Source organism: Rattus norvegicus, chromosome 2, assembly GCF_036323735.1.
Source record: "Rattus norvegicus strain BN/NHsdMcwi chromosome 2, GRCr8, whole genome shotgun sequence".
Classification (NCBI taxonomy): domain Eukaryota; kingdom Metazoa; phylum Chordata; class Mammalia; order Rodentia; family Muridae; genus Rattus; species Rattus norvegicus.
Window position 1 is genome coordinate 200,828,915 of NC_086020.1, and position 24,973 is coordinate 200,853,887.

General features: G+C 37.5%; 1 long non-coding RNA gene across 2 annotated transcripts in view; it reads left to right on the forward strand.

The window, feature by feature from the left end:
* LOC108350092 (uncharacterized) overlaps nt 1-24,973 on the forward strand; it is a 74,192-nt gene that overhangs the window by 17,421 nt on the left and 31,798 nt on the right. Inside the window, exons 2-3 of one of the 2 annotated variants that reach the window (XR_010064010.1) lie at nt 13,731-14,143; nt 15,900-16,073. This is a non-coding gene — a long non-coding RNA (uncharacterized LOC108350092). Of the gene's footprint in view, nt 1-13,428; nt 14,144-15,899; nt 16,074-24,973 lie in introns of those variants that run through there. The other variant, XR_001836877.3, reaches the window with a different exon arrangement.

Sequence of the window (24,973 nt, forward strand, 5' to 3'; positions counted from 1 at the left end):
TGTTCTTTCTTTACCCTGACTTATTATCTCAATTAATTGTATAGTTATACATTTTACATTCATTTCTTTGAATCAGCTTGCATTAAAAACTATTTGTAGTATTTGAATTAATGTTCTTTTTACTATGTGGATATCCAGTTTCCTCAGTCATTTTGTAAAACCTGTCAATTCCTCCTTAATTGATCTTTGTACCCCAGTGAAAAACCATTCAATTTTGCCTAACTTTGTTATGAGTTTTCTTATGTATTCTTTTCAATTCTATTAGAGTATTGCATTAGAATAGAATGGTTTATGGGTCTATCCAGTATCATATTGATTTCAAATACTCTAGCTTTGCACCAGATTTTCAAATCAGTAAATTTGAATGTTATGGCCTTTTGAGTTTCTGTTTTACAGGATTAGTTTGATCATTGAGGTCCCTAGACGTTAGAAACAATTTTTATAGTATGTTCTCTCTACCTTTGGAAAAGATGACCTTGGGATTTAGGTGGGATTGGTTTGAAATAGGAGACTACTTTGGAAGATATTAGCACCTTAACAATATTAAGATTTTCAACTAGAAACATGAAAGATATTTTCATTTAGTTATACTTTCATTTTTTAGTAGCAGAAATATTGTATTGGGGGTAGACCATTTACAATCATGGGAGGAGCTTGGCAAAAGGCAGATAGACATGATGTTGGAGCAAGATGTCTCACATCCTGAGATAGCAGTCAAGAGGCAAAGAGAACTAAGTAGGAATACTATGAACTTCTGAAAGCTCAAACACTAACCACAGTCATACGCCTCTTCCAAAAAGCTCACACGATGCCAAAATTCTGCTCAAATGATTTGAATGAGAATGCCCCTCCAGAGGCTCATATATTTGAATGACTCCACCAGTTAGTGGAGCTGTTAGAAAATGATGAAGGTATGTGATCTTGTATTTATGCTTTCTTTAATTTATTCCAGAAATATTATACAATGTTCAAATTTTCTGCCTCCTCAGTTAATTTCTGAAGATTTGATCTTTTTTCATGCTACTAACTTTGGTAACTTTGTATAGGGCTGTCTTACGTATTCATTTCTTAAAATAAACAGGCTTTTTCTGTGTGTCTTTTGAAGAGTTTTCCATATCTAAGACTATATCATATCTGAGCATTCAGGATTTTATTTTCTCTTTTCCAATTTGTGTTTTTAAAATTTACTTATTATTTTCTAACTCATGTGGCTACCACTTTAGGCACATGTTGAAAGGAAGTGGCAAAATTGTCATCCTTGCCTTGTTAGTAAACAAAGAGAGGAAGCCCTCAATCTCTCAACACTCAGTGCGATGTTGGCTGTAGGCATCTTGTGTTTGCCTTTTCTTAATATTGGGTAGCTTCACTTATTCCTCACTGGTTGACATTTTTATCATGAAATTATTTTGAAATTTTATGAAATGTTGCCCCTCACCTTAATGGAGTTCAATAATATTTATATGGAGTTAATATTTTATGGAGTATTCTTACATGAATGTTTCCATAGGAAAATCAGTCTTTAATGTTATTCTTCTCAGGAAGATTCTGGCCTCTGAGAATGAGCTAGGATGTCTGATTACAATGTGACTTCATATGGATCTGTTTGAGTTCATTTTAGGGTTTGCTAAATATATTGGATGCTAATATAAATTTTTTGAAATCAAAGTTTGGAATTATTCACTTTTCTTTCATTAGTTCATCTTCCTCTCTTCCATTCCCTCTCTTACTTTAGGAAATACCACAACATGTTCATAGACCCATGTGTAAAGTCTTGATCATGTAGGTACCTTAGGCTTTACTCGAGTTTCTTCAGTCAGCTCTTTCTGTTTCCTTCTTCCAGGGGACCTTGTTTCATTGTTTGCTCTGTCACATTATTGATCCTTTTCTCTGTCTGCTTGAACAGGCTAGTGGGTGTTTCTCCTTCATTGCTCCTTTCGCATCCCAGAATTGCCTTTGATTTATTTTCAGGGTGTCTTTCTTCATACTGATAGATAATCTTTCATTTATACATCATTTTCTTAACTTCCTCCTTATCTCTCTTTAGTTTTATTAGAATAATTTTTTTCTCTGTAATAGCCCTGGCTGTCCCAAAACTCACTTTGTAGACCAGGCTGACATCGAATTCATGAGATCCCTCTGCTTCCCAAGTGCTAGTAATAAAGGCAGGAGACACCATGCTCTGCTGTGTTAGCATCTTTAAGAGAGGGGTTTTGTTTTGTTTGTTTGCTAAACTCTTGAGTTTGTGTCCTTCTGTAATTAGAACCTCTAATCACTGAACAGACTTCACATTTGCAAGGGTAGAAAACAGAGTTTTTCCCTCCATACACCCAGCTGCTTGACACAGGAAGGAAAAGAGGTAGCTTCTGTTATTTTGAGAAATAAACATCTGGTTATCATGCAAACTTTCCATTGGAGATTGGGATCCTGCCATACACTCCATAGTTCCAAAGTAATGACATCAGACAGATGCTGCCCGGGTAGGCACTGCACAAATGGGAACAAAGATTCCTGTTGTTTCTCACCCTTCTAATCTCTCTCTTCCAGGAATAAACACATTTTAACCATTAAACAGAGTAATTGGAGCATAGCAGAGCTATCCATAAATTCTTGATAAATTAATCAATAAATGGCTATCACATTGGTATGATTTGTTATATAATTTATAGAGTAGATCATGATTCTCAAATTCATAAATATGTACAATACTGGAGGTTTTTAGTATTCTTCTTAATTTTTAAATAAGTTGTCTCCTATTGTTAGTGTCCAATTTCACTAAACTTGCATCAATATTAAATGTATTTGAAATTATGTTATGATTACCCTTTAGATGGAAAAATTTTGACATTGGCCTAAGCAGAGATTTCTCAGCTTTTAAACTAAAGATATGATGTATAAATGAAAAAGATTGATAAGTAAATTTTTATTGAAATAGAGACTTTTATTCTATGCCTAGTACTATTAAAAGTACTACAATGAACTGATTGAAATTATTTCAGTTTCATAAAGAGAGAGGCCTGGCATGCAACTTATGTTAAAAACTTTCATAACCATCAACACAAGTTTTCAAGTGAGCAAAGGGTTTGAACAGACACTGAACCAAATTGTAAGCAGTTGACAAGAGGCATAACATTTTCAATACCTCAAAGTTCACTATGAGAAGCTTTTTAAAAAACCCACCAAACTAATGGTTTCAAGTTCTATAAGAAATGGAGACATTAAAATTACTGCACTGATTCAAAGACCCACAGTGAAAGAGGGAGAGGATGAGAGGGGGAGAGAGGGGGGAGAGGAAGGAGAGGGGAGGGAGGGGTAGAGGTAGAGGTAGAGGTAGAGGGAGAGGGAGAGGGAGAGGGAGAGGGAGAGGGAGAGGGAGAGGGAGAGGGAGAGGGAGAGGGAGAGGGAGAGGGAGAGGGAGAGGGAGAGGGAGAGGGAGAGGGAGAGGGAGAGGGCGCTAAAATTGGAGATCTTCATTGGGTTCCTCCACCTAGAGCTCAGGGAAGCCTGGCAAAAGATGGGGAGGAAGGACTGTAGTAGCCAAAGAGTTCAAATATAGCCAGTAGAACATGGCTCACAGAATCAAATAAGTAAGCAGGACTTACAGAAGCTCACAGAGACTAAAGTAGCAGTCAGAGAGCATGCATGGGTCTGTGCTAGGTCCTCTGCGTATGTTATATCGATTAGCTTGGTGTTTGTATAGGACGCTGAACAGTGGAAGTGGAGTTCTCTCTAACTTTTCCATCTGCCCTTGGGGCCCTTTTTCTTACTGATAAGAGGATTTGTACCTAGGTTGGTGTTTTTGTTTTTGTTTTGTTTTGTTTTGCTTTTATTTGGTTTGGCTTGATTATTTTTTTTGTGTTTTTTTTTTTTTGTATTCTGTTATGCTGTGTTGGGATGGTATCACTGGGAGGAGTGTTCTTTACTGAAGGGAAATGGAGGAGTCATGATTCTGAGGAAGAGACGAGGGGAGAGAGGTGAAACTGAGGTCAGAATGTATTGTATGAGAGAGAAAAAAATAAATTAAGGGTGAAAATTAAATAACAACAAACGACCAAACTCCTGCACCCTGTTTGCAGGAATGTGAAAGTGATGCCACTTTTGAGAATAGCATAACATGATTTTAAGAATTCAATGTGCACTTAGATAAGTTTGCAGTACCGTAGGTAGGTATCTCGAATGCACAGTCTATCTACTGGCCAATTCTGTTCGTGTGCCATTTTGGGAAAGACAAGACTATGGGAATACAATTGTTGACGAGGGATGACTCAAAGGACACGTGGAATGGAGTAGCAAGGAAAGGTGAGCTTAGTGCCCTGTTCTTTACATTCTGGTTCCTGTGAGGTTGTGGTTTTAAAAGTTCAAGAGTCTTTAATGAAAAATTATGATTTCACTGTGTGCAAATTGTGAAGTTGTTTATAAAGTTGTTGATAGTGCATTTCAGTGACCAGCACCTTATGATTTCCAAGGCTAGGTGTGACCATTTGTTTCCTTCATTAAAATATAAATAATGTCAGCATGCCTGCGGGTACAGTGAGTCTTGAAGAAGAAGAGACACAGGCTGTGGCACAGATTTATATAGTGCTGGACATTATCTCGATGTCAAAGTCATTAAACGCTATTTGACTAACAGCAGCTTGAAAAAGTTTCTAGAGTCATGCTAGAGTACTGCACTGCTTAGTGGCTAGACTCCAGGTAAAATGATTGATCATGTTACTGAGGTACACATGCTTTACTGGCCTACCTATAAATTACCTTTAGCTCCAGGGCTATAGTAATAGGTTTTCATTTTAGAACATTTCCCTCCATTTATAAGTTCATGATTTTTCAGTCAGATCTTATACTCATTTTTATCTTGTTCATTTGTGGAAATAATTTCGGTTTTCTATTATTCTGTGAGAGAACTACCATTATGTAGACGGGCCTAAAATGCTGGGACTAACTATTTGAATGACTGATTTTTGCAGCAACAAAAAAGAATGTGGAGTTCTTTCTTGGCACATTCTCATTTCCTGGGGTAAGGTCAATAATTCAACACAAATCCTATTTCACATCTCTATTAGAGGGCAAAAAGGGCCAAGCATACTCATACACTGAAAAAGCCTCATTCCATGTTATAGGAAAGAGCAAAAAGCCTCACATGTAGAAATGACCTTTAGCGATTGAGGATGGATCATTTATATACACACGTGTGATGCATAAATCAGAGATAACTAGTCTTCCAAATGATGAAAGTTCATCATTCACTCCCATTTCCTGTAAGATTCCCACATGTTCCCAAGAACCTTTAGCTTTTGGAATGCAGAAGAGTGTTTCTGAGTGACCACCATGCACGAGTATCATATATTAGACAAGTAGAGCAGTAATTCAATTATCTCCACCAAGCTATCGAGCACGTGACTCTTTTGTCATAGCCTATGCCCCCCACCCCCCCGTAGATCCTTTAGCCCAACCTTCCTATCTAACACGTACAAGATACATATCTATTCAAAAACCACTCAAGATCCTTTCTTTATGCAAATCTTAATCGGTGATCGAACGTCAATATCCGGTAGATATGTATTTGGGCTCGTGGATCACTATCATTTAGAAATCAAAATATTTCACAATGGCTGAAAGCTTGCAGAAATTCTCTGTGAGTGAGCTGACAGGAAACCGTCATCAAATTGTCAAGCAGTTGCTCCAGCTGTGGCAAAGTGAGAACGCTAGATTACACGTGTCAGCATGTGCAGATAACAGCGGCACAGGCACAGTGAGCTGAAGGCTTGATGGGAGATGGAACCGTAGCACCGCGAACTGCATCCTGTTGTAGACAGGAACGCCACCTCAGCACTGCTCCATTCACGTAAGGGATGCTTATAATCAATAACAGCTCTCCGTTCAACCATTTGCAAAGTGTTCTGAAAACTCCCTTCCCCCACCAAAAAAAAGTTCTGTCGATTAATGTGTGCTGATTCACAAGCTAGAGTTAAACAGGCAAAAGTTTTTAAATGGAATCCTATCGGTCTCTTTTCTCAGATTGGACCTGGTTTATTAATGCATTGAATAGGAGGAGAATATTTTGGCAAGAGAAATAATACTCTTCCGCGAAAATGGGTGAAGTTCTTATCAGGTATCCCAGTTCAGAGTACTGAAAGATTTATTACCAATTTCTCCTCTAGCTTCCTCCTGCTTGCCACAGACCCTTAAGGTTCCTGAAAACTCGCCGCTGCAGTTTCCCGGGCTCTAGCAGGGCTCCTGATGATATCCATTATTTAGTGCTTCTGTGTGCGGCTGCTGCCTCCCTTGTGCTGCCCGATCACGATCAGTTGGGTCTTCTCTCCCAGAGGCAGGGAAGCTGAGGAGTTGGAGGTCAAGGTGTGTTGGCTCCCTCACGCTTTTGTTTGTCTTAGCAGTCACGTATTTTTAAGGTGCTGTATTTATTATTCAGTTTCAACACTAGGATGATTTCTTCAACTGTTAGAAGATATCTGTGACGACTCAATGAAATAAGGTTTTGTGACGTTCACTATTTTTATTTTTCATTTTTTATTAGTTATTGTATTCATTTACAGTTCAAATGTTATCTTCCTTCCCAGTTTCCCCTCCACAAGCCCCCCATAGTCCCTCTCCGGCCCTTCCCCTGCCTCTGGGGGTCTTCCCCCACATGCCCACCCACTCCTGCCTGAGCACCCTAGCATTCCCCTACCCGGGGTCATTGAGCCTCCACAGGACCAAGGACCTCCCCTCCCATGGATTCCCGCTAAGGCCATCCTCTGCTACATATCTAGCTGGAGCCATGGGTTCCCCATGTGTATTCTTTAGTTGGTGGTTTAGTTATCAATTGTTCTACTTTTTGGTATTTTTTTTTGCATTTTTCCTTGCCCCTTTAAAACTATCTTCCTTTTATCATTACCATGACTGAATTTCTTTCTGCATATTAGTCTTAATATTCTGAATATCAAAGATATTCTCTAGGACAGATTGTACAGGCTGGGAAGCTTTATTTCAATTTCTGGTTACCATTTAGTAATTGACTGTGTTACTACCCAGAAAAAGCCCTTGACCATCTGCAAGTTGATCACCTCCCTCAAGCACTATATTTCCTCCTAGAAGTAGTTATGTGAGAAGGATTTGAAATCAATCATCTACGTATGTTATATCGATTAGCAATTATATCGATTATATCTACAATATACCAACTATATTTAATTTGATGTGTTTTTCATTCTTTGTTATCTGCTCTGGTTTGGGCTTATTTTTTGTGTATTTATTCATGGCTATGAGTAATTTCATCGTTGAGAATGAATTTGACTTTGGAAACTCTGTTTATGATTTGGTGCATATATATATATATATATATATATATATATATATATATATATATATATATATATATATCCTATCTACCCTATTCCAATCAGTGTTCTTCTTTGAGGTGACCCAAATGCTTTGAGATATAGGTGATAATCTCTGTCTGTTTTTGTGTTTAAAACCTCATAGGAACACACATTTATTTGTATAGCACTTAGGAAGCCAAGGCAGGGGGACCCCAAGTTTGAGGTATTCAAGGGCTGTAGATGGAGGTATTAAAATGGAACAAATAACAGTTGCAACAGTGATGACAGGAAATCACATATAGGCTATAGTTTTTACATAGAGCCATGGTACCCAGAAGATGATGCTCAACATCCAAGGTCCTCTGATACAGAGGTAACTGGACAGTGCCAAGCTACTGCTCAGGAGTGTGGTCAGGACAGAGAGTCAACTGTGATAGTTAATTATCTGTTGCTTTGCATTCTCTGCTTCCAGTATCCTGCTCTTGTTCCCTCCCCAAGGTCAAGGTTATCATAATTAACATGGCTTTCGCCATCTTCCTGGTGCCTTAATGTTGGTGACAATGTAGTATTAATGAGGTAATAATAGTTTAACTATTTTATAACTGCAAAACAGTTTGGGTTTTGTGAAAATCGATGATTTTTATTCCAGTGAGATAAATATCAGGTACAGAACAGTCATGATTTAGGAAAAAAAAAGATAACTACTTAGAAAATGTATTCTTCAAACATATACCAATTTTCTTTAGAAGCTTTATGGAGCCCTCTTCTTTTTCAACTAGACTACACATGATCTTTGTCCAGGTTATAGAAACAATGTCCTCTACTCTACCTTCATTGTTGCGAGAAAAATTTCAGTCCATTCTTGTAATCTATTGACTTGATTTTTATTTATGCAGGAATCCTCATTGCTTTTGTGAAATATGGAATTTCAGGGCAGAAAACAAATCTTTCTCCTTTGTATTATCTTGTCCACTGCATAAAGAAACTATTTTCAAATGTTCAGTTAATGTTTCTCTGAATTGAATTCTGGGTGATTACCTAATGCAGCATCTCTTTATTAAATGCACTTTAAGGTGAGGATCTGTATTGAACAAATACCCTTTACTTGTATAGATCCTAAACCCATATTCTCAAAAATATAATAGTGTATAGTGATTTGTACTGTTGGGCTAAGAAGCTTTCAACCTGAAAACTGGCTTAATTCATTATGGGTCAGACACCTATACCTTATTGATTACAGCCTTAACCAGCTTTATTTTCTGTGACAACAGATAAATATAAAAATAACAGTTTTGAACATTATAAATTTAAGACTGTGAAAACGTTACCCTCTGCAAATGTGGCATAAAAACCACATTATGAAGCTGCTCACGGCAACTGTGTCAGTGTTCAGCAGAGCATTTGTTCTTTAAGCAAAGTTGTTTATGATAAAGGGAGAAAGATAACAGATACACAAGTCCTCAAAAGGGGATGAATTTGCTAACACAGTGATATAGCTTGAACAGCTTTTGATTTCAATGCTGAAGCAAAATTCCCACCTTTCCTGGTAATATTTTCTTTTCTTCCCACTATGAATCTCCCTTGTGTTTTTCTACCCACTCAGTACAGTTTATAAATTATTGTTTCATAATGTTTACTAGTTATCCTGTGTCATGTATTTTAATCATGTTCACCCCTTTCCCCAGCATCTTCATATTCATCCTCCTCCTTACCTGCCCAATTTTGTGTCTGCTTTCTTTATTCTTTAACCCATCAAGTCCAAATTGTGTTTCACGTATATTCCTGGATAGGCAGTCTCCCACTGGAACAGAATTGACTTCACAGGAGCAATTCTCTTAAAGACAACTGATTCTCCATCTTCCAGCAGCTATGATGAGTTGCTCAAAGCATTTTATTTGGGGCTGGCCTTGGTGCCCACATCCCATCTCCATGAATGGCTTTTGTCTGGTTGTATTTGAGTACCTCTTGCACACGCCGTCATCTGTACAACTGTGTTCAATAAAGTCATCCACCATCCCTGGTTTTTGCAATCTTTTTGCTCCCCTCTTTCAAATAATTTCCAAGCTTTGGGGAAACAGAGGTAATGCAGATGTCCTATAAGGTTAACAATTATTCTGTATTATATTCTCTGCACCTTTACCAGTTGTAGGTCTGTGTGTTAACTGCCACCTATTTCAGAATGAAGACACTGATCAAAGTTGGAAGGTTCACTAGCCTATGAGTATAATGGTAAGTTATTACCACTCAGTTTACTACTATCCCATTTATCACAACACTAGTGGTAGTTCTCCTAGAGCTCACAGGCCGCACAATCACAAGTTTAGGACCCTGAAAATGGTTCCATTTTGTAGAATAGGCATTAAATCCAATCAAAAAATGTCTGGTAAATGTATTACTTTAACATTCAGGCCACTATATATCCTTGGTCAAGTCTTGCCAGGCCAATCACTAGTGTAGCTCACAAGCCTATAGTTATCTAAGATTGGTGATCTGCTTTCTCTTTCAGTAGCTTTAAAGCGCCCTCCAATACTATGAAAGTTAAACAGTATAGGGAAGGTTACATGTAAATACAAGCTTGATTCCCCTTTGGTCTATGACTCAATTCTGTGGTGTCTTCAGCAATAAGGCTTTGCTGTAAAATTCTGGAATATAATCAAGAACACTTGAACTAGTCTGTAATTTTTAGTCAAATCTCACTGGCTAATAACTACTGAGGAAATAACCCATTCCTGACACTAATCGTTTTACTTGTTAGTTTGTAATGTCTAGTGTAGTCATTCTCTCCCTTTTATAGGATGCTTCCATTTAGTCTCTGCTTTTATATGTATGTATGTATATATATATATATATATATATATATATATATATATATATAAATTAGGAAGCATGTATGAGAGTAGGTTTTCACAGGACTTTTTAAAAGGTCTTTAATGTTAGCTTATACTTTCCCATAATCCCTCCTCTATCCTACCCTCCAATGCTTAAAAATATGGTATATTTACACAACAGAATATTTTCCAGATGTTAAGAAAAAATATTATGAAATTTACTGATAAATGGGTAGAGGTGGGACCATTCATTCTGAGTGATATGATGTAAACCCAGAAAGACAAATGTCATGTTTTTCTCTGTTATAGATATTATCTTTGTACTCTCAGATTTGCATGTTTCAGTTGGAATAGCAGTGGAGGTTAGGGAATAAGTATGTGGCCAGATGGGAGGTCCTTAAGTGGTTTAAAGGAATAAATAGGAACATGAAACAGAGATGGTTACATGAGGCAAGGGATTATTTAACAATATGAATTTCCAGATGATGTGTGAATAATGCTCATCTTTACTGCATTACTTGTATTAGTTGTTGCTCACAAACATCATGCAATAAAGTCTTATGGCCACCACTATACCAATTATAAGTTAGAATGGAGGATGAAAACCTTGCTTGTGTGAAATATAATTACTAACTTATCACTATGTTAAGTAATTCATAACTTAGGGGGTCTTAAAACTCTGGGAACTGCATCTGCTTCTAGTTTGTTTCTCCAGAGACCACTCCACACTTCTCAACCATACCTTTGTAATTCTTCACTCCACAAGATAGGTGCATATCCCTCCCGACTCTTTTGAGAAATGTTTTATTTTCTTTTCCATTCAACAAAGTTAAACTATAACCAACAATGAAACACACACACACACACACACACACACACACACACACACACACACACACACACACACTTTCCTTACATGGAAGATATCATTGAGTAGCCATTTCTGATTTATTTGCTTTTAGAATGTGTTACATAGTTATAAAATGTCAAGAGCCATCTAGGAAAGGCTAACGGCTAGCAGGTGATCTTCCTGAGATGTTTCATCATGGAACTAAAATGAATGAGTCTTTGGAGGCAGGGCCCAAGGGACAAATCTCAGGATTAATTTCTGTAGCTGATATGCCTTTTCTGTCCTTTTAAAATTAATATTATAATCCCTGGGCATTAGCCGACTCTATTGGGCAGATTTCTGCAGATCAATGAAGATGTACTGTCTTCCCCTTCCTTTTAAAAAGTATTTATTTTTCTTTTATTATTTTATTTATTTACATTTCAAATGTCTCTCTTCTCTGGCCCCCATCTGCTAGCTTCCCCACTCCATCACTTATTCCCTTGTAGTAATGCTATATAGACAGATGATTTCTTAATTACTAATGATAATTTTATAAGAATTCCTAAAATTATACTAATAAATATTAAGTTCTTTATAATAGGACTGTTATTAATGTCCTCTTTGATATGAAAATAGCAATCAGTACTCTGCCAGGATTCATGTGTCATGAGTTAATTGCTTCTGAGATAGAAAGCAGGCATTTACAACATAGAATACATTTCTCAAAGCTGTAAAACAAGTAGCCAAAGGTCATAAAAAGGAATGATTTATTGTAGGTGCAAGGATAGAAGATAAAATATTGATAGGGTTTATCCATACAAAACTTCAATGCTAATTTAGACATGAAAATTGTAGTTTTAAACTCTCAATGAACCTATGGAGCTAGTGACAGATAATGAATATCTAGCTAAATAACAAGTCTTAATGTAAACACATGTAAACATCTCTGTTGTGAACTTCTTATTCAATTTATGATTTGAATTTTTGTTTGAACTTTTAGTGAACTATATTTTAAAAATGATGCTTATAAAATATGATCTATTCTTCTAAAAAAGGTACTAAATACTAGGAGTGGTATCATTAGGGCAGAAGCTGAGAGCAGAATGCAGAATGTAGAAAGAGAATTAGAAATTAAGGTATAGTAAAATATAACAAAGCGTGAGAGAGAGATGAGACCAAGAAGTCATAGGGAAAGCAGAAAAAGCTGGCAATTATTTCCTTACCATGGGATGATACATGTCTTAATATCAAGACTCACTTAATCTTACTAAAGAGGACAAGGCTTTTTCCTTACAGACATGGGTTTAATTCATTTAGCAATAAAAAGGAAGGATCTTTTATTTTTCTCTATGCAATAAAAATTGGACTTCATTTTTCATCCACAATAGGTGAGTTCTTCTGCACTGTCCCTTGGGGTTTTATTCCATATGTACATGTAAGTTTGGATTCATGTGTGTGTGTGTAAATATAAGTAGCTAAACCCAGTACGAATGTATGAAGGTGTATAACTGTGTGTGCATAAATGGATATATGTATGTACATGTGTTTATGAATATTTGTTTGTGTAAAAGTTTTTCCTTCACCTAGCATGTCTCTCTTCTCCTGGCTCTGCTTTTTGCTCCAAATCTCTACCTCATTTGACAAATGTGAGGCTAGGCTTCTGAGAAAGAAAGAAGCCCCAACAATTAATCCTTAACTTAATCCTGCTGTTAAGCAACAAGTGTCAATAGGTCCAGAGGCTTGCAACTTCTGATCTGACTAACTGAAAGTCAAGATGTGTAAACCTTATTTTAGAAAGCAACCTTCCAAAATCTTACAAAACCAAGTTTTCCTCTGCTGACACTCTTTCCCCTCATGTATCTGCAAAAGAGAACTAGAGCTCTGGAGCTTATTCTCTGGCAATAACAAACAAAACAAACAAACAAAAACCCTCCTTATTGCAGTTTTGTTTGTTGGAGTATCTGCCCCAAGTATATTGTTGTGTGTCCTAGTTCTAAAGGTGGACTTGAACATCTGGTTTCATTGTAATTATTAGATACTTCTCTACTTTTCCCTACTCTTTCCAAGCTCAAATTGGAAGACCATTGTCAGTTGCATCTCCTCTGATTTCTTAGGATAGTGCTGCCTTCAAGTAGGTTTGTTCTTCTTTAAAGTTAATTTCTTTCTCACCTTATGTACAATTTAGTTAGTTGAAAGTTTCCTACTATTGGCTGTGATTTTTCTTTTCTCTCTTCCTTAATGCTGTTCACCACAGTTATTTCTCTTTCAAATCCTTGCAAATAACTTACTTCGAGAAACTAACAAATTAAATGGCTAGAGGAATTTCAATAACAATAGCAGATGAATCCATATTCAATAAGAATTTGGATGGACATACCTAAACAAAATGAAAACATAAAAATTGGATTTTCTGAAAATAGGAGAGGGCATCTCTGGGATGACCTATAAACTCAGAACAAGGGAACCTTCCAGGAATCTATGTGGTGTTGCTAAGACTCCTAGCAACAGGGGATATGGAACTTGAACTGGCTGCCTCCTATAACCAGGCAAGCCTTCTAATGGGGTGATGGGGACATCAACTCAGCTATGAAACTTTTGACCCACAATTCGTTCTGCCTTCAAGATGTGCAGGGATAAAGATGGAGCAGAAATTGAGGAAATGGCTAACCAAGTACTGGCCGAATTTGAGACTCAGCCCACGAGAGAGAGAGAGAGCCAACCCCTGACTCTATTAATGATATTCTGTTATTCTTGCAGACAGGAGCCCAGCATAACTGTCTTCTGAGAAGCTTACCCCAGAAGCTACTGGAAACAGTAGAGACCTACAGCCAAACCATAGGTGGAACATGGGGAATATTGTGGAAGAGGAGAAAGGGTTGAAGTAGCCAGAGGTCAAGGACAGCACAAGAAAACCGACAGAGAAAACTAACCTTGGCCCACAGGGACTCACGGAGACTGATCCAAATAGCATACATGGAATGGACCTACATCCCCTACCCATATGTAACAGATATGCAACTTGGTCTTCATGTGGGACTCCTAACAACTAGAGCAGGGGCTGTCTATGACTATGCTGCTTGCCTTACAGTCCCTTTTCCCTAATTGGACTGACTAGTCTAGCTTCAATAGGAGAAGATGTGCATCCTCTTACTGAAACTTGATATAGAAAGGTAGGTCGATATCCATAGTAGGCCTCCCCTTCTCTGAGGAGAAAGGGAGGGGCACATCAAGTGAGGTGAGTTGAGATGGAGGGACTGGGAAGAGAGGAGGGAGAGGAAACTGTGATGGGGATGGACAACAAATAATCAGTTAATGAAAAACTTGGAATTCCTACGTTATTCACTCTTAAGAAACTTTTATCTCTGCTCAACTCTAAATACCTCTGTCTTCCTAATTTTTAATTCCTGTAAGTTTCTATTATTTGTTTCAGTCTTCTCAGCTTTATTATATTCTAAGTGAATGCTGGTCAATCTTATATATAATAATTTTTGGAAATAGAATGATACTGAGAGAATCTGTAGAAAATAAATTTGTAGAGGCTTTATAATATTTAGCCTTTATAATATAGATGCCATATTTTCATTCACATTTATCTTTCTTAGCTAAATTTACATAAGTCATGAGTTATTCTCCAAATCCTTGTGGGTGTTATGTCATTGACAAGTTGTCCATGGCCCAATAGAATCCAAGCGAAGTTTTAAAGAGCTGGTAGCTTTGAGAGGTAGATCTTAGGAAGATTATTTGAAATAATAGTAATCATTTGAGTAATGCTCTGAAAGGTATAGAGAGAACTGGTGGGTACAGGAGTCATGGGAATCTTCCATATAACTCTACTACTATGAAAGAAGTTCATGGTACAGAGGAGATCTTTGTGAAGATGCAATGAAATGTAAGATAAATGTAGAAAACGATACTAAGGGTTGTAATTTATTTTATGTGTGTGTGTGTGTGTGTGTGTGTGTGTGTGTGTCTGTGTGAATTTAGAACACGTGCATTCTAGAACTAAGTTTCATTCATGAGTCACTGATGTGAGTGCTAGGAACTTAGGTCCCTGAAAAAGCAGTAGATCTCATACCCACCGAGCCATGTGTATATATCTTTTATAATCCTTATATAATTTTGAATTAACCACAAGCCACTAAACATTCTTATAAATCATAATATATGCTAAGTGCTCAGATAAGTGCTATAAAACTCAAGGTAAAGAATAAACACTCCTGTAGCAGCTAAATACAAGAGCACTGAGATATCTCTCCCCTTCTGTAATCTTTATTCTTATAGTTGTCAGTGCCTGAGGAATAGAATTTTAATTTAGCACAATGTTTATCAGCATATACACATCACAATGTTAAACAAAGATAAAAACTAACAATAACGATATGCAGAATAAAACATGATGCCTTGTATAGATCAGAGCTTCAAGTAAGATTCCTTATCCAGACTTTCCCAGGTGGTAATGTCATGAATCCTGCATATTAGCAGTGATGATCATTCTTAAAGTGTGGAGAATTTACATAATGTAATGATTATAGACATACAATGATTGGCAGAATATTTGAACCATGTATAATTGCTCATTTTAGGCTGCTGAATAGAATAACTATAGTTTTACTCTTTCATAATTCTAAGTAGTTTCCATGACCATTGATGTCTTAGTACAGACACATTATACCATTTCCCTCTGATCTGACCACCTATAATGATAGTCAGGCTTTGAAAGTTACAGGGAAATCAAGGAGGAAGGAGGCCGTCAGGATAGAGTTTGGTTAAAGCCTCTTTACAAGTGAGAATCAAGAATTTCAGCATAGTTAACAACTACTTAATGCGTGGTTTTTCTTCCTTCTCTCCTGAAAACCAGGAATTTTCTAGAAATATTACCAGACATCCTCTGTACAATTCTAATGGTATTTGGTTTTACCTTAACAGATTTTAATGCCATCCAAAGTATCTCCAGAACTACGCTATAATCTTAGTTATTAAATGAGGGTGAAGAGCACACAAACGTTTCTTACCAACATTTGGAGATTTGCAACTAATGCTAAAACAATTAATTGTGATATTGCCATGAAGAGATAAATACTTGGGCATGAATTACATTTCGTGAGTACTTTCCTACCCTTATACCTTGTGTTTAAGATCTATTTTTTCTTCTCTTTTGTTGGATATTTTCTTCCGTCCTTTCTTTCTTTCTTTCTTTCTTTCTTTCTTTCTTTCTTTCTTTCTTTCTTTCCTTCCTTCCTTCCTTCCTTCCTTCCTTCCTTCCTTCCTTCCTTCTTTCTTTCTTTCTTTCTTTCTTTCTTTCTTTCTTTCTTTCTTTCTTTCTTTCTTTCTTTCCACACAGAGAGGTTTAATGAGAGGACATGAGACAAGGGAGAGTGACGAGAGAGTAGAGTAGAAGAGAGGAGTAGAGGCCAGCCATGAGCATGAGGAGAGAAGTGGGGAGGGGAATGGCAAGAGACAAAGGGGAAAGAGGGAGGAGCAAGAGAGAACAAGAGCAATAGGAAGAGCGGATATTTTCTTTATTTACATTTCAAATGTTATACTATTCCCTGATTTCCCCTCCTGAAACCCCCTATCCCATCTGCCCTCCCCCTGCTTCTATGAGAGTGTTCTCCCTCTCACCTACCCACTCTCTTCCTTCCTCCTCCCAATCCTGGCATTCCCCTCACTGGTGCACTAAGACTTCACAGGACCAAGGGCCTCTCCTCCCATTGATGCCCTACAAGGCCATCCTCTGCTATACATGAGGCTGGGGCCACCGGTTGTTCTATGTGTACTCTTTGGTTGGTGGTTTAGTCCCTGGGAGTTCTGGGGTGTCTGGTTGGTTGATATTGTTCTTTAAATGGGGTTACAGACCCCTTCAGCTACTTCGGTCCTTTCTCATTGAGGACCCTGTCAGTCCAGTGGTTGGCTGTGAGCATCCGCCTCTGTAAAATATCTTTTAGTAAACTCTACTTGGTGAAACCCACTTTCATGTTCTCGGGTGTGTTTTGCTTCTTTATCTTGATGCCTTTCTTCTTATTTTTAATAATACTCCAACTCTGTTTCATGTTTTGGTTATTGTTGGATGTTGAAGCCATGAATCCTGGAATTATGCTCCCAAAATATGTCTCAATTAAGGTCCCTAAAATATCAATGAAATTCTTCATGCTACTTAAGGTGTCAACATAGAGCTGTCTTGGGGATGTCAGTGCCCATCGATCCATCTCTAGTCTGTCTAGTTAATTATTCAGCTGTGGTTTCCTTTCAAGGGAATACCCTGGATTGCCCACATGCCAATTGTTTTACATTAGTCAGAATTAGATAATTTCTTTTAATTCCATTTTTTCATCTATAATAGGAAAATAATTAAGTCATCTTACTGGTGGGATTATTGTAAGAGTACATAATCTTCCAAACCCACTAGAAAAATGCCCATTACTTAGCCCTGGCCATACTCAGCAAGTGCCAAGAATTAGGATTATGAATCCAATTATTATGAACACATAAAATTTAATTGATGTACAATATTTTTCAATTGTATTTTTTCTTTCTTGTAGAATGATTAGAATTTTTATGCCAACAGTGAATTAATCTGGTGTTCGATTTAATATTAAAATAAGTTATCTTGTTTCTTCAAAACAAATAATAATGAATCAAGACAAAGAAGTAAAAAATATACTTTGAGTATAAAAGGAAAATAGGTTAAAATAGTTATAGAAATTAATCTATTGTGTTATATGTCAATACCTAGTAAGAATATTTTATAATTTCTCATTTGTTATGGTAAATAAACATCAACATATATAATTTTCTCTTTTATATAACATCTTTATATTTTAATAGAATATTTCAAAAATTTTATTGACAGGTATCAGTGATAATTTTAAGTTATTTTTTCTCTTTCACATTTCCTTTTTTATTGGATATTTTTTATTTACATTTCAAATGTCATTCCCTTTACTGGTTTACCCACCATAAGTCCCCTATCCCATCCCTCCTCCCTCTTCTTCTATGAGAGTGTTCCTGCTTCTACTCCCCAACTACCCCCCCCACTCGCCTTGACATTCCCTTACACTGGGCGTCCAGCCTTGGCAAGACCAAGGGATTTTCCTCCCATTGGTGCCCAACAAAGCCATCCTCTACTACATATGCAGCTGGAGCCATGGGTCTGTCCGTGTGTACTCTTTGGGTAGTGGTTTAGTCCCTGGGAGTTCTGGTTGGTTGGTATTGTTGTTCTTATAAGTTTGCATGCTCCTTTAGCTCCTTCATTCGTTTCTCTAACTCCTCAAATGGGGACCCTATTCTCAGTTCAATGGTTCGCTGCTAGCATTTGCCTCTGTAGTTTTCATGTTATTGTTTCTATTTCCATTTTTAGACCCTTTACAGATTTGTTCAATTCCTTCACCTGTTTGGTTGTTTTTTCCTTTAATTCTGTAAGGAATTTTTGTGTTTCCTCTTTAAGTGCTTCTACTTGTTTACCTGTGTTGTCCAGTATTTTGTTAAGGGAGTTATTTATGTCTCCCCTTGAGCTGGATTCCATTTTGGGCCTGTTGCTGAACCTCCTTTTCCCCAGGTTCTTCTCCATTTTTGGACCTGCAATTTTTTCAGACAGTTATAATTATGGGTCAGAATTTTTGGCTGTGGAATGGCAACCCCATCCCTCACTTGATGCCCTGTCTTTCTACTGGAGGTGGGCTCTACAAGTTCCCTCTCCCCACTGTAGGGCATTTTATCTAAGGTCCCTCCCTTTCACTCCTGAGAGTTTCCCACCTCCCAGACCTCAGGCACATTCTGGAGGGTCCCCTACCCCACCTCCTACCTCCAGAGGTTGCCTGCTTGCATTCTTTCTGCTGGCCTTCAGGGCTTCAGTCTTGTGTCCCCCACCCAAGAGGGGATCATGTTCCACTCTTCCCTCCCTGTTCCCTTTCCCACCTAGATCACTCAGTCCCTGTTCTCTGATTGCTTTCTTCTACCTCCGGAGTGGGACTGAAGCATTCTCACTTGAACCCTTTGACTTGTTAAACTTTTTGAATTACGTGGATTGTATTATGGGTATTCTAGACTTTTTTTTTTAAGCTAATATCAGCTTATTAGAGAATACATACCAGAAATGTCCTTCTGGGTCTTATTTACCTCACTGAATTTTATTGAGAATTCTTTCTTTCTTTCTTTCTTTCTTTCTTTCTTTCTTTCTTTCTTTCTTTCTTTCTTTCCTTCCTTCCTTCCTTCCTTCCTTCTTTCTTTTTTCTTTCTTTCTTTCTTTCTTTCTTTCTTTCTTTCTTTCTTTCTTTCCTTCTTTCTTTCTTTTTCTTTCTTTCGTCTATTTGATTTTTTTATTTACATTTCAAATGTTATCCCCTTTCCTGGTTTCCTGTCCATAAACACCCTATCCCATCCCACCTCCCCCTGCTTCTATGAGGGTGTTTCTCCCACCCACCCATCCACCCCTTCCTGCCTCCCTGCCCTGACATTCCCCAAGAATTTTTGCATCTATGTTCATAAGTGAAATTGGCCTGAAGTTCTCTTTCTTTGTTGAGTCTTTGTATAGTTTAGGAATCAAGGTGACTGTGCCTTCATAGAATGATTTATATAGTATTCCTTCTGTTTCTATTTTGTGAAATAATTTGAGGAGTATTGGTATTAGCTGTGCTTTGTAGTATGGTAGAATTCTGTACTACAACCTGGGCCTTTTTTGGGTTGGGAGACTTTTAATGACTGCTTATACTTCCTTAGGGTTACGGGACTGTTAAGGTAGTTTACAAGATCTTGATTTAACTTTGTTTTATGGTATATGTCTAGAAATTTATCGATTTTGTTCAGATATTCCATTTTTGTGGAGCTTAGGCTTTTGAAGTAAGATCTAATGATTTTTTTTATTTCCTCAGTTTCTGTTGTTATAGCTCGCTTTTTTATGTCTGATTTTGTTAATGTGAATACTGTTTCTGTGTCTTTTAGTTAGTTTAGCTAAAGGTTTATCTATCTTTTTTATTTTCTCAAAGAACCAGCTCTTGATTTTGTTGATTCTTTGTATTGTTCTCTTTGTATCTAACTGGTTGATTTCAGCCCAGAGTTTGACTATTTCCTGCCATCAACTCCTCTTAGGTGTGTTTACTTCCTTTTGTTCTAGAGTTTTCAGGTGTGCTGTTAAGGTATGCGATTTTTCCACTTTCTTTATGAAGGCACTTAGTGCTATGAAATTTCCTTTTAGCACTGTTTTCATTGTGTCCCATAAGTTTGGGTATATTGTGTCTTTACTTTCACTGAATTCTAGGGAGTCTTTAATTTATTTATTTTTTATTTCTTCCCTGATTAAATTATTAGTGAGTAGACAGTTGTTTAGTTTCCATGAGTTTGTGGCGTTTCTGTAATTTCTGTTGTTTTTTGAAGTTCAGTACCAGTTCACAGAAATCTGATGGACTGCAAGGGGTTATTTCAATTTTCTTGTATTTTTTGATGTCTGTTTTGTGATTATACATAGTCAATTTTGAGTAAGGTTTCCAGAGGTGCTGAAAAGAATGTTTATTCTCTTGTTTTTTTCGGTAAAAGAGTTCTGTAGATATCGTTTAAATCCATTTGGTTAAATCCACTTCTGTTAGTTTTATTGTTTCTCTGTTTAGTTTCTGTTTCAATGACCTGTCCATTGGTGAGAGTGGGGTGTGTTGAAGTCTCCCAATATTACAGTGTGGGGTGAAATGTGTGTTTTGAGCTTTAGTTTCTTTTACAAATGCAGGTGCCCTTGCATTTGGGGCTCAGATATTCAAAATCGAGACATCATCTTTGTTGATTTTTCTTTTGATGAATATGAAGTGTTCTTCCCCATCTCTTTTGATAACTTTTGATTGAAGTCTATTTTATTAGATATTAGAATTTCTACTCCTCTTTTTTGGGGGATCTGTTTACTTAGAAAATGTTTTCCAGCTCTTTACTCTAAGCTGCTGTCTATCTTTGCTGCTGAAGTGTGTTTCTTGTATGGAGCAGAATGATAGATACTGTCTATGTATCCAGACTCTTAGCCCACATCTTTTCATTGAATCCATTGATATTGAGAGATATTACTGACCAGTGATTGCTAGTTCCTGTTATTTTATTGTTGGAAGTGAAATCCTGAAATCCCCCCACCTCTCTCTCTCTCTCTCTCTCTCTGTGTGTGTGTGTGTGTGTGTGTGTGTGTGTGTGTGTGTGTGTGTGTGTGATTCTAGGTCTCTTCTTTTTGGGTTTGCTGTGAGATGATTAACTTCTTATGTTTCCTTGGGTGGAGTTATCCTACTTTTGTTGGAGTATTCCCTTTAGTATCCTCTGTAGGGCTGGATTCACAGAAAGATATTGTTTAAATTTGGTTTGTCATGAAATATTTTGATTTTTCTCATCTATGGCTATTGAGAATTTTGATGAGTTTAATAGTCTGGACTGACATCTGTGAACCCTTTAGGGTTTGCAAGACTTCTGTCCTGCCTCTTCTGGCTTTTAGGGTCTCTTTTGAGAAGAAGGGTGTCATTCTTATAGATCTTCATTTATATGTTACTTGGCCTTTTTCCCTTAATATTCTTTCTTTGTTCTGTCTATGCAGTGTTTTGATTGTTATGTGATGAGATTTTCTTTTCCAATCTATTTGGTGTTCTACCAGCTTTTTCTATGTTTATAGACATCTCTTTTTTAGGTTAGGGAAGATTTCTTCTGTGATTTTGTTGAAGATATTTTCTGGCCCCTTGAACTGGGAATCTTCACCTTCTTCTATTCTTATTATTCTTATGTTTGGTCTTTTTAAGGTGTCCCACATTTCTTCATTGCTTAGATTTAGGAACATTTGGCATTTTCTTTGTTCAATGAATCTATTTCTTGTATGATATCTTTTTCCCCTGAGATTCCCTCATCTATCTCTTGTATTCTATTGGTGATGCTTGAATCTTTAATTCTTGTCCTTTTTCCTAGGTTTTCTCACTCCAGGTTTACATCCATTTGTGTTTTCTTTAATGCTTGTATTTCTACTTTTAGGTCACAGTTATTCATTTCCTTTATCCATTTGACTGTATTTTCCTGGGCTTACTTAAGGCACTTATTTGTTTCCTCTTTCAGGGCTTCTACCTGTTTTATTTTGCTTTCCTGTATTTAAGGGAATTATTTATATCCTCTTTAAGCACCTCTGTTATCTTCAGGAAATGAGATTTATTGTCACAGTCATGGTTTTGGCCCTTCTGGTTGTCTCTGGTATTGGTTGGCCTGAAAATTCCTTGTTGGAACAGGCTACCTGGAAATCAGGTAAGGCTGTGTGTCTTCGGTTTGAGCAGCCCTCCTGTGTGTTACGTTAGAGGCCTCTTGGGATGCTGGCAGAGCCATGGAGAGGAGCATCATCTTTCCTGTTCTGTGAATTCCGCTGGTTCAGGTGTGGACTGGAAGGAAGATGGAAGTCCAATCTTCATGGCAGAGCCCAAAGCTGCTAAGCTTGTTGGGGTCTCTGGTGGCAAAGTGTTTTGGGTAGATGGGTGGGTTCCTTATCTGTGTGTGTCATATAGATCCAGGCTCTTGGAAAGCAGGCAAAACTGTGGGTTGGGTGTCACACCCACTGCTCTGGGGATTGCTGCTGTTGGAGTAGACTGGAAGTCTGAAAACTTGATACTATTAATCAAATGTTTTCTACTATACAAAAAGTTTTTAAAAGTAAATTAAATATTGCAAAAACCTAAATCTTATTTATAGCAATGAAGTGAGTATTTTTTCATTGCACTTTGGAGAATCCTGTGATTTCTCCATTCCTGATCTGGAGTCACAGCTCATGCATAGAACAATAATGCTATTTTTTGCACAGAATATTAGTAATGAATCACAAAAAAATCAAAGAAAATTCTTGGACCTTTTATTTTTTCTTAAATTATTTATAAGTTTTAAAGATTGTTTTACCCATCTATTTCTGCATAACAAATCATAATGAATAAAATGATTCATAACAACAAATGTTTTAGATATGTTTAATTGTGGTATATGGTTTTTGTTTTTAAAATTATAACTTTTTCATAATAAAGGATAGAATAACATACTTTTTTGGATTTTAAATTTTCTTAATTTTTTTCTTTTTTTCCCCATCTTTATTATATTGGGTATTTCTTATTTACATTTCAAATGTTATTCCCTTTCTCAGTTTCCAGGCCAACATCACTCTAACCCCTCTCCCTCCCCTTCTATATTGGTGTTCCTCATCCTACCCCCATTACCGCCCTCCCCTCCAAGAATCCCGCTCACTGAGGGTCCAGCCTTGGCAGGACCAAGGGCTTCCCCTTCCACTAGTGTCCTTACTAGGCTATTCATTGCTATCTATGCAGTTGGAGCCCAGGGTCAGTCCAGGTATAGTCTTTGGGTAGTGGCTTAGTCCCTGGAAGCTCTGGTTGGTTGGCATTGTTGTTCATATGGGGTCTCAAGCCCCTTCAGCTCTTTCAGCTCTTTCTCTGATTTCTTCAACGCGTGTCCCGTTCTCAGTTCAGTGGATTGCTGCTGGCATTCGCCTATGTATTTGTTGTATTCCGGCTGTGTCTCTCAGGAGAGATCTACATCCGGTTCCTGTCAGCCTGCACTTCTTTTCTTCATCCATCTTATCTACTTTGGTGGCTGTATATGCATGGGTCACATGTGGGTCAGGCTCTGAATGGGCGTTCCTTCAGCCTGTGTTCTAAACTTTGCCTCCCTATCCCCTACCAAGGGTATTCGTGTTTCCCTTTTAATGAAGTAGTGAAGCATTCACATTTTGGTCATCCTTCTTGAGTTTCATGTCTTCTGTGCATCTAGGGTAATTCGAGCATTTGGGCTAACATCCACTTATCAATGAGTGCATACCATGTGTGTTTTTCTGTGATTGGGTTACCTCACTGAGGATGATATTTTCTAGTTCCCTCCATTTGCCTATGAATTTCATAAAGTCATTGTTTTTGATAGCTGAGTAGTACTCCATTGTGTAGATGCACCACATTTTCTGTATCCATTCCTCTGTTGAAGGGCATCTGGATTCTTTCCAGGTTCTGGCTATTATAAATAAGGCTGCTATGGACATAGTGGAGCATGTGTCTTTTTTATATATTGGGGCATCTTTTGGGTATATGCCCAAGAGAAGTATAGCTGGGCCCTCAGGTAGTTCAATGTCCAATTTTCTGAGGAACCTCCAGACTGATTTCCAGAATGGTTGTACCAGTGTGCAACCCCACCAACAATGGATGAGTGTTCCTCTTTCTCACATCCTCGCCAGCATCTGCTGTCGCCAAAATTTTTGATCTTAGCCATTCTGATGGTGTGAGGTGGAATGTCTGGGTTGTTTTGATTTGCATTTCCCTTATGACTAAAGATTTGAACATTTCTTTAGGTGCTTCTCACCCATTCGACATTCCTCAGCTGTAAATTCTTTGTTTAGCTCTGAACCCCATTTTTTAATAGGGTTATTTGTCTCCCTGCAGTCTAACTTTGTGATTTCTTTGTATATTTTGGATATAAGCCCTCTATCAGTTGCAGAATTGGTAAAGATCTTTTCCCAATCTGTTGGTTGTTGTTTTGTCCTAACAACAGTGTCCTTTGCCTTACAGAAGCTTAGTAGTTTTATGAGATCCCACTTGTCAACTCTTGATCTTAGAGCGTAAGCCATTGGTGTTTTGTTCAGGAAATTTTCTCCAGTGCCCATGTGTTCGAGATTCTTCCCCACTTTTTCTTCTCTCAGTTTTTTGTGTATCTGGTTTGATGTGGAGGTCCTTGATCCACTTGGATTTAATCTTTGTACAGGGTGATAAGCATGGATCGATCTGCAGTCTTCTACATGCTGACCTCCAGTTGAACCAGCACCATAGAATAACTTATTTTAGGCCCGCGTTCGATTCCCGGCCAATGCATGCGCTACTTTTGATCATGGGCTGGAGAGATGGCTCAGCCGTTAAAGGCTAGACTCACAACCAAATATATAAGAATAACATATTTTCATCCACAAAATATTACTATATTTTGATTTCTGATCTGTGCTCCTTGGCAAAGAGCAAGTCGTGAAGTTAACT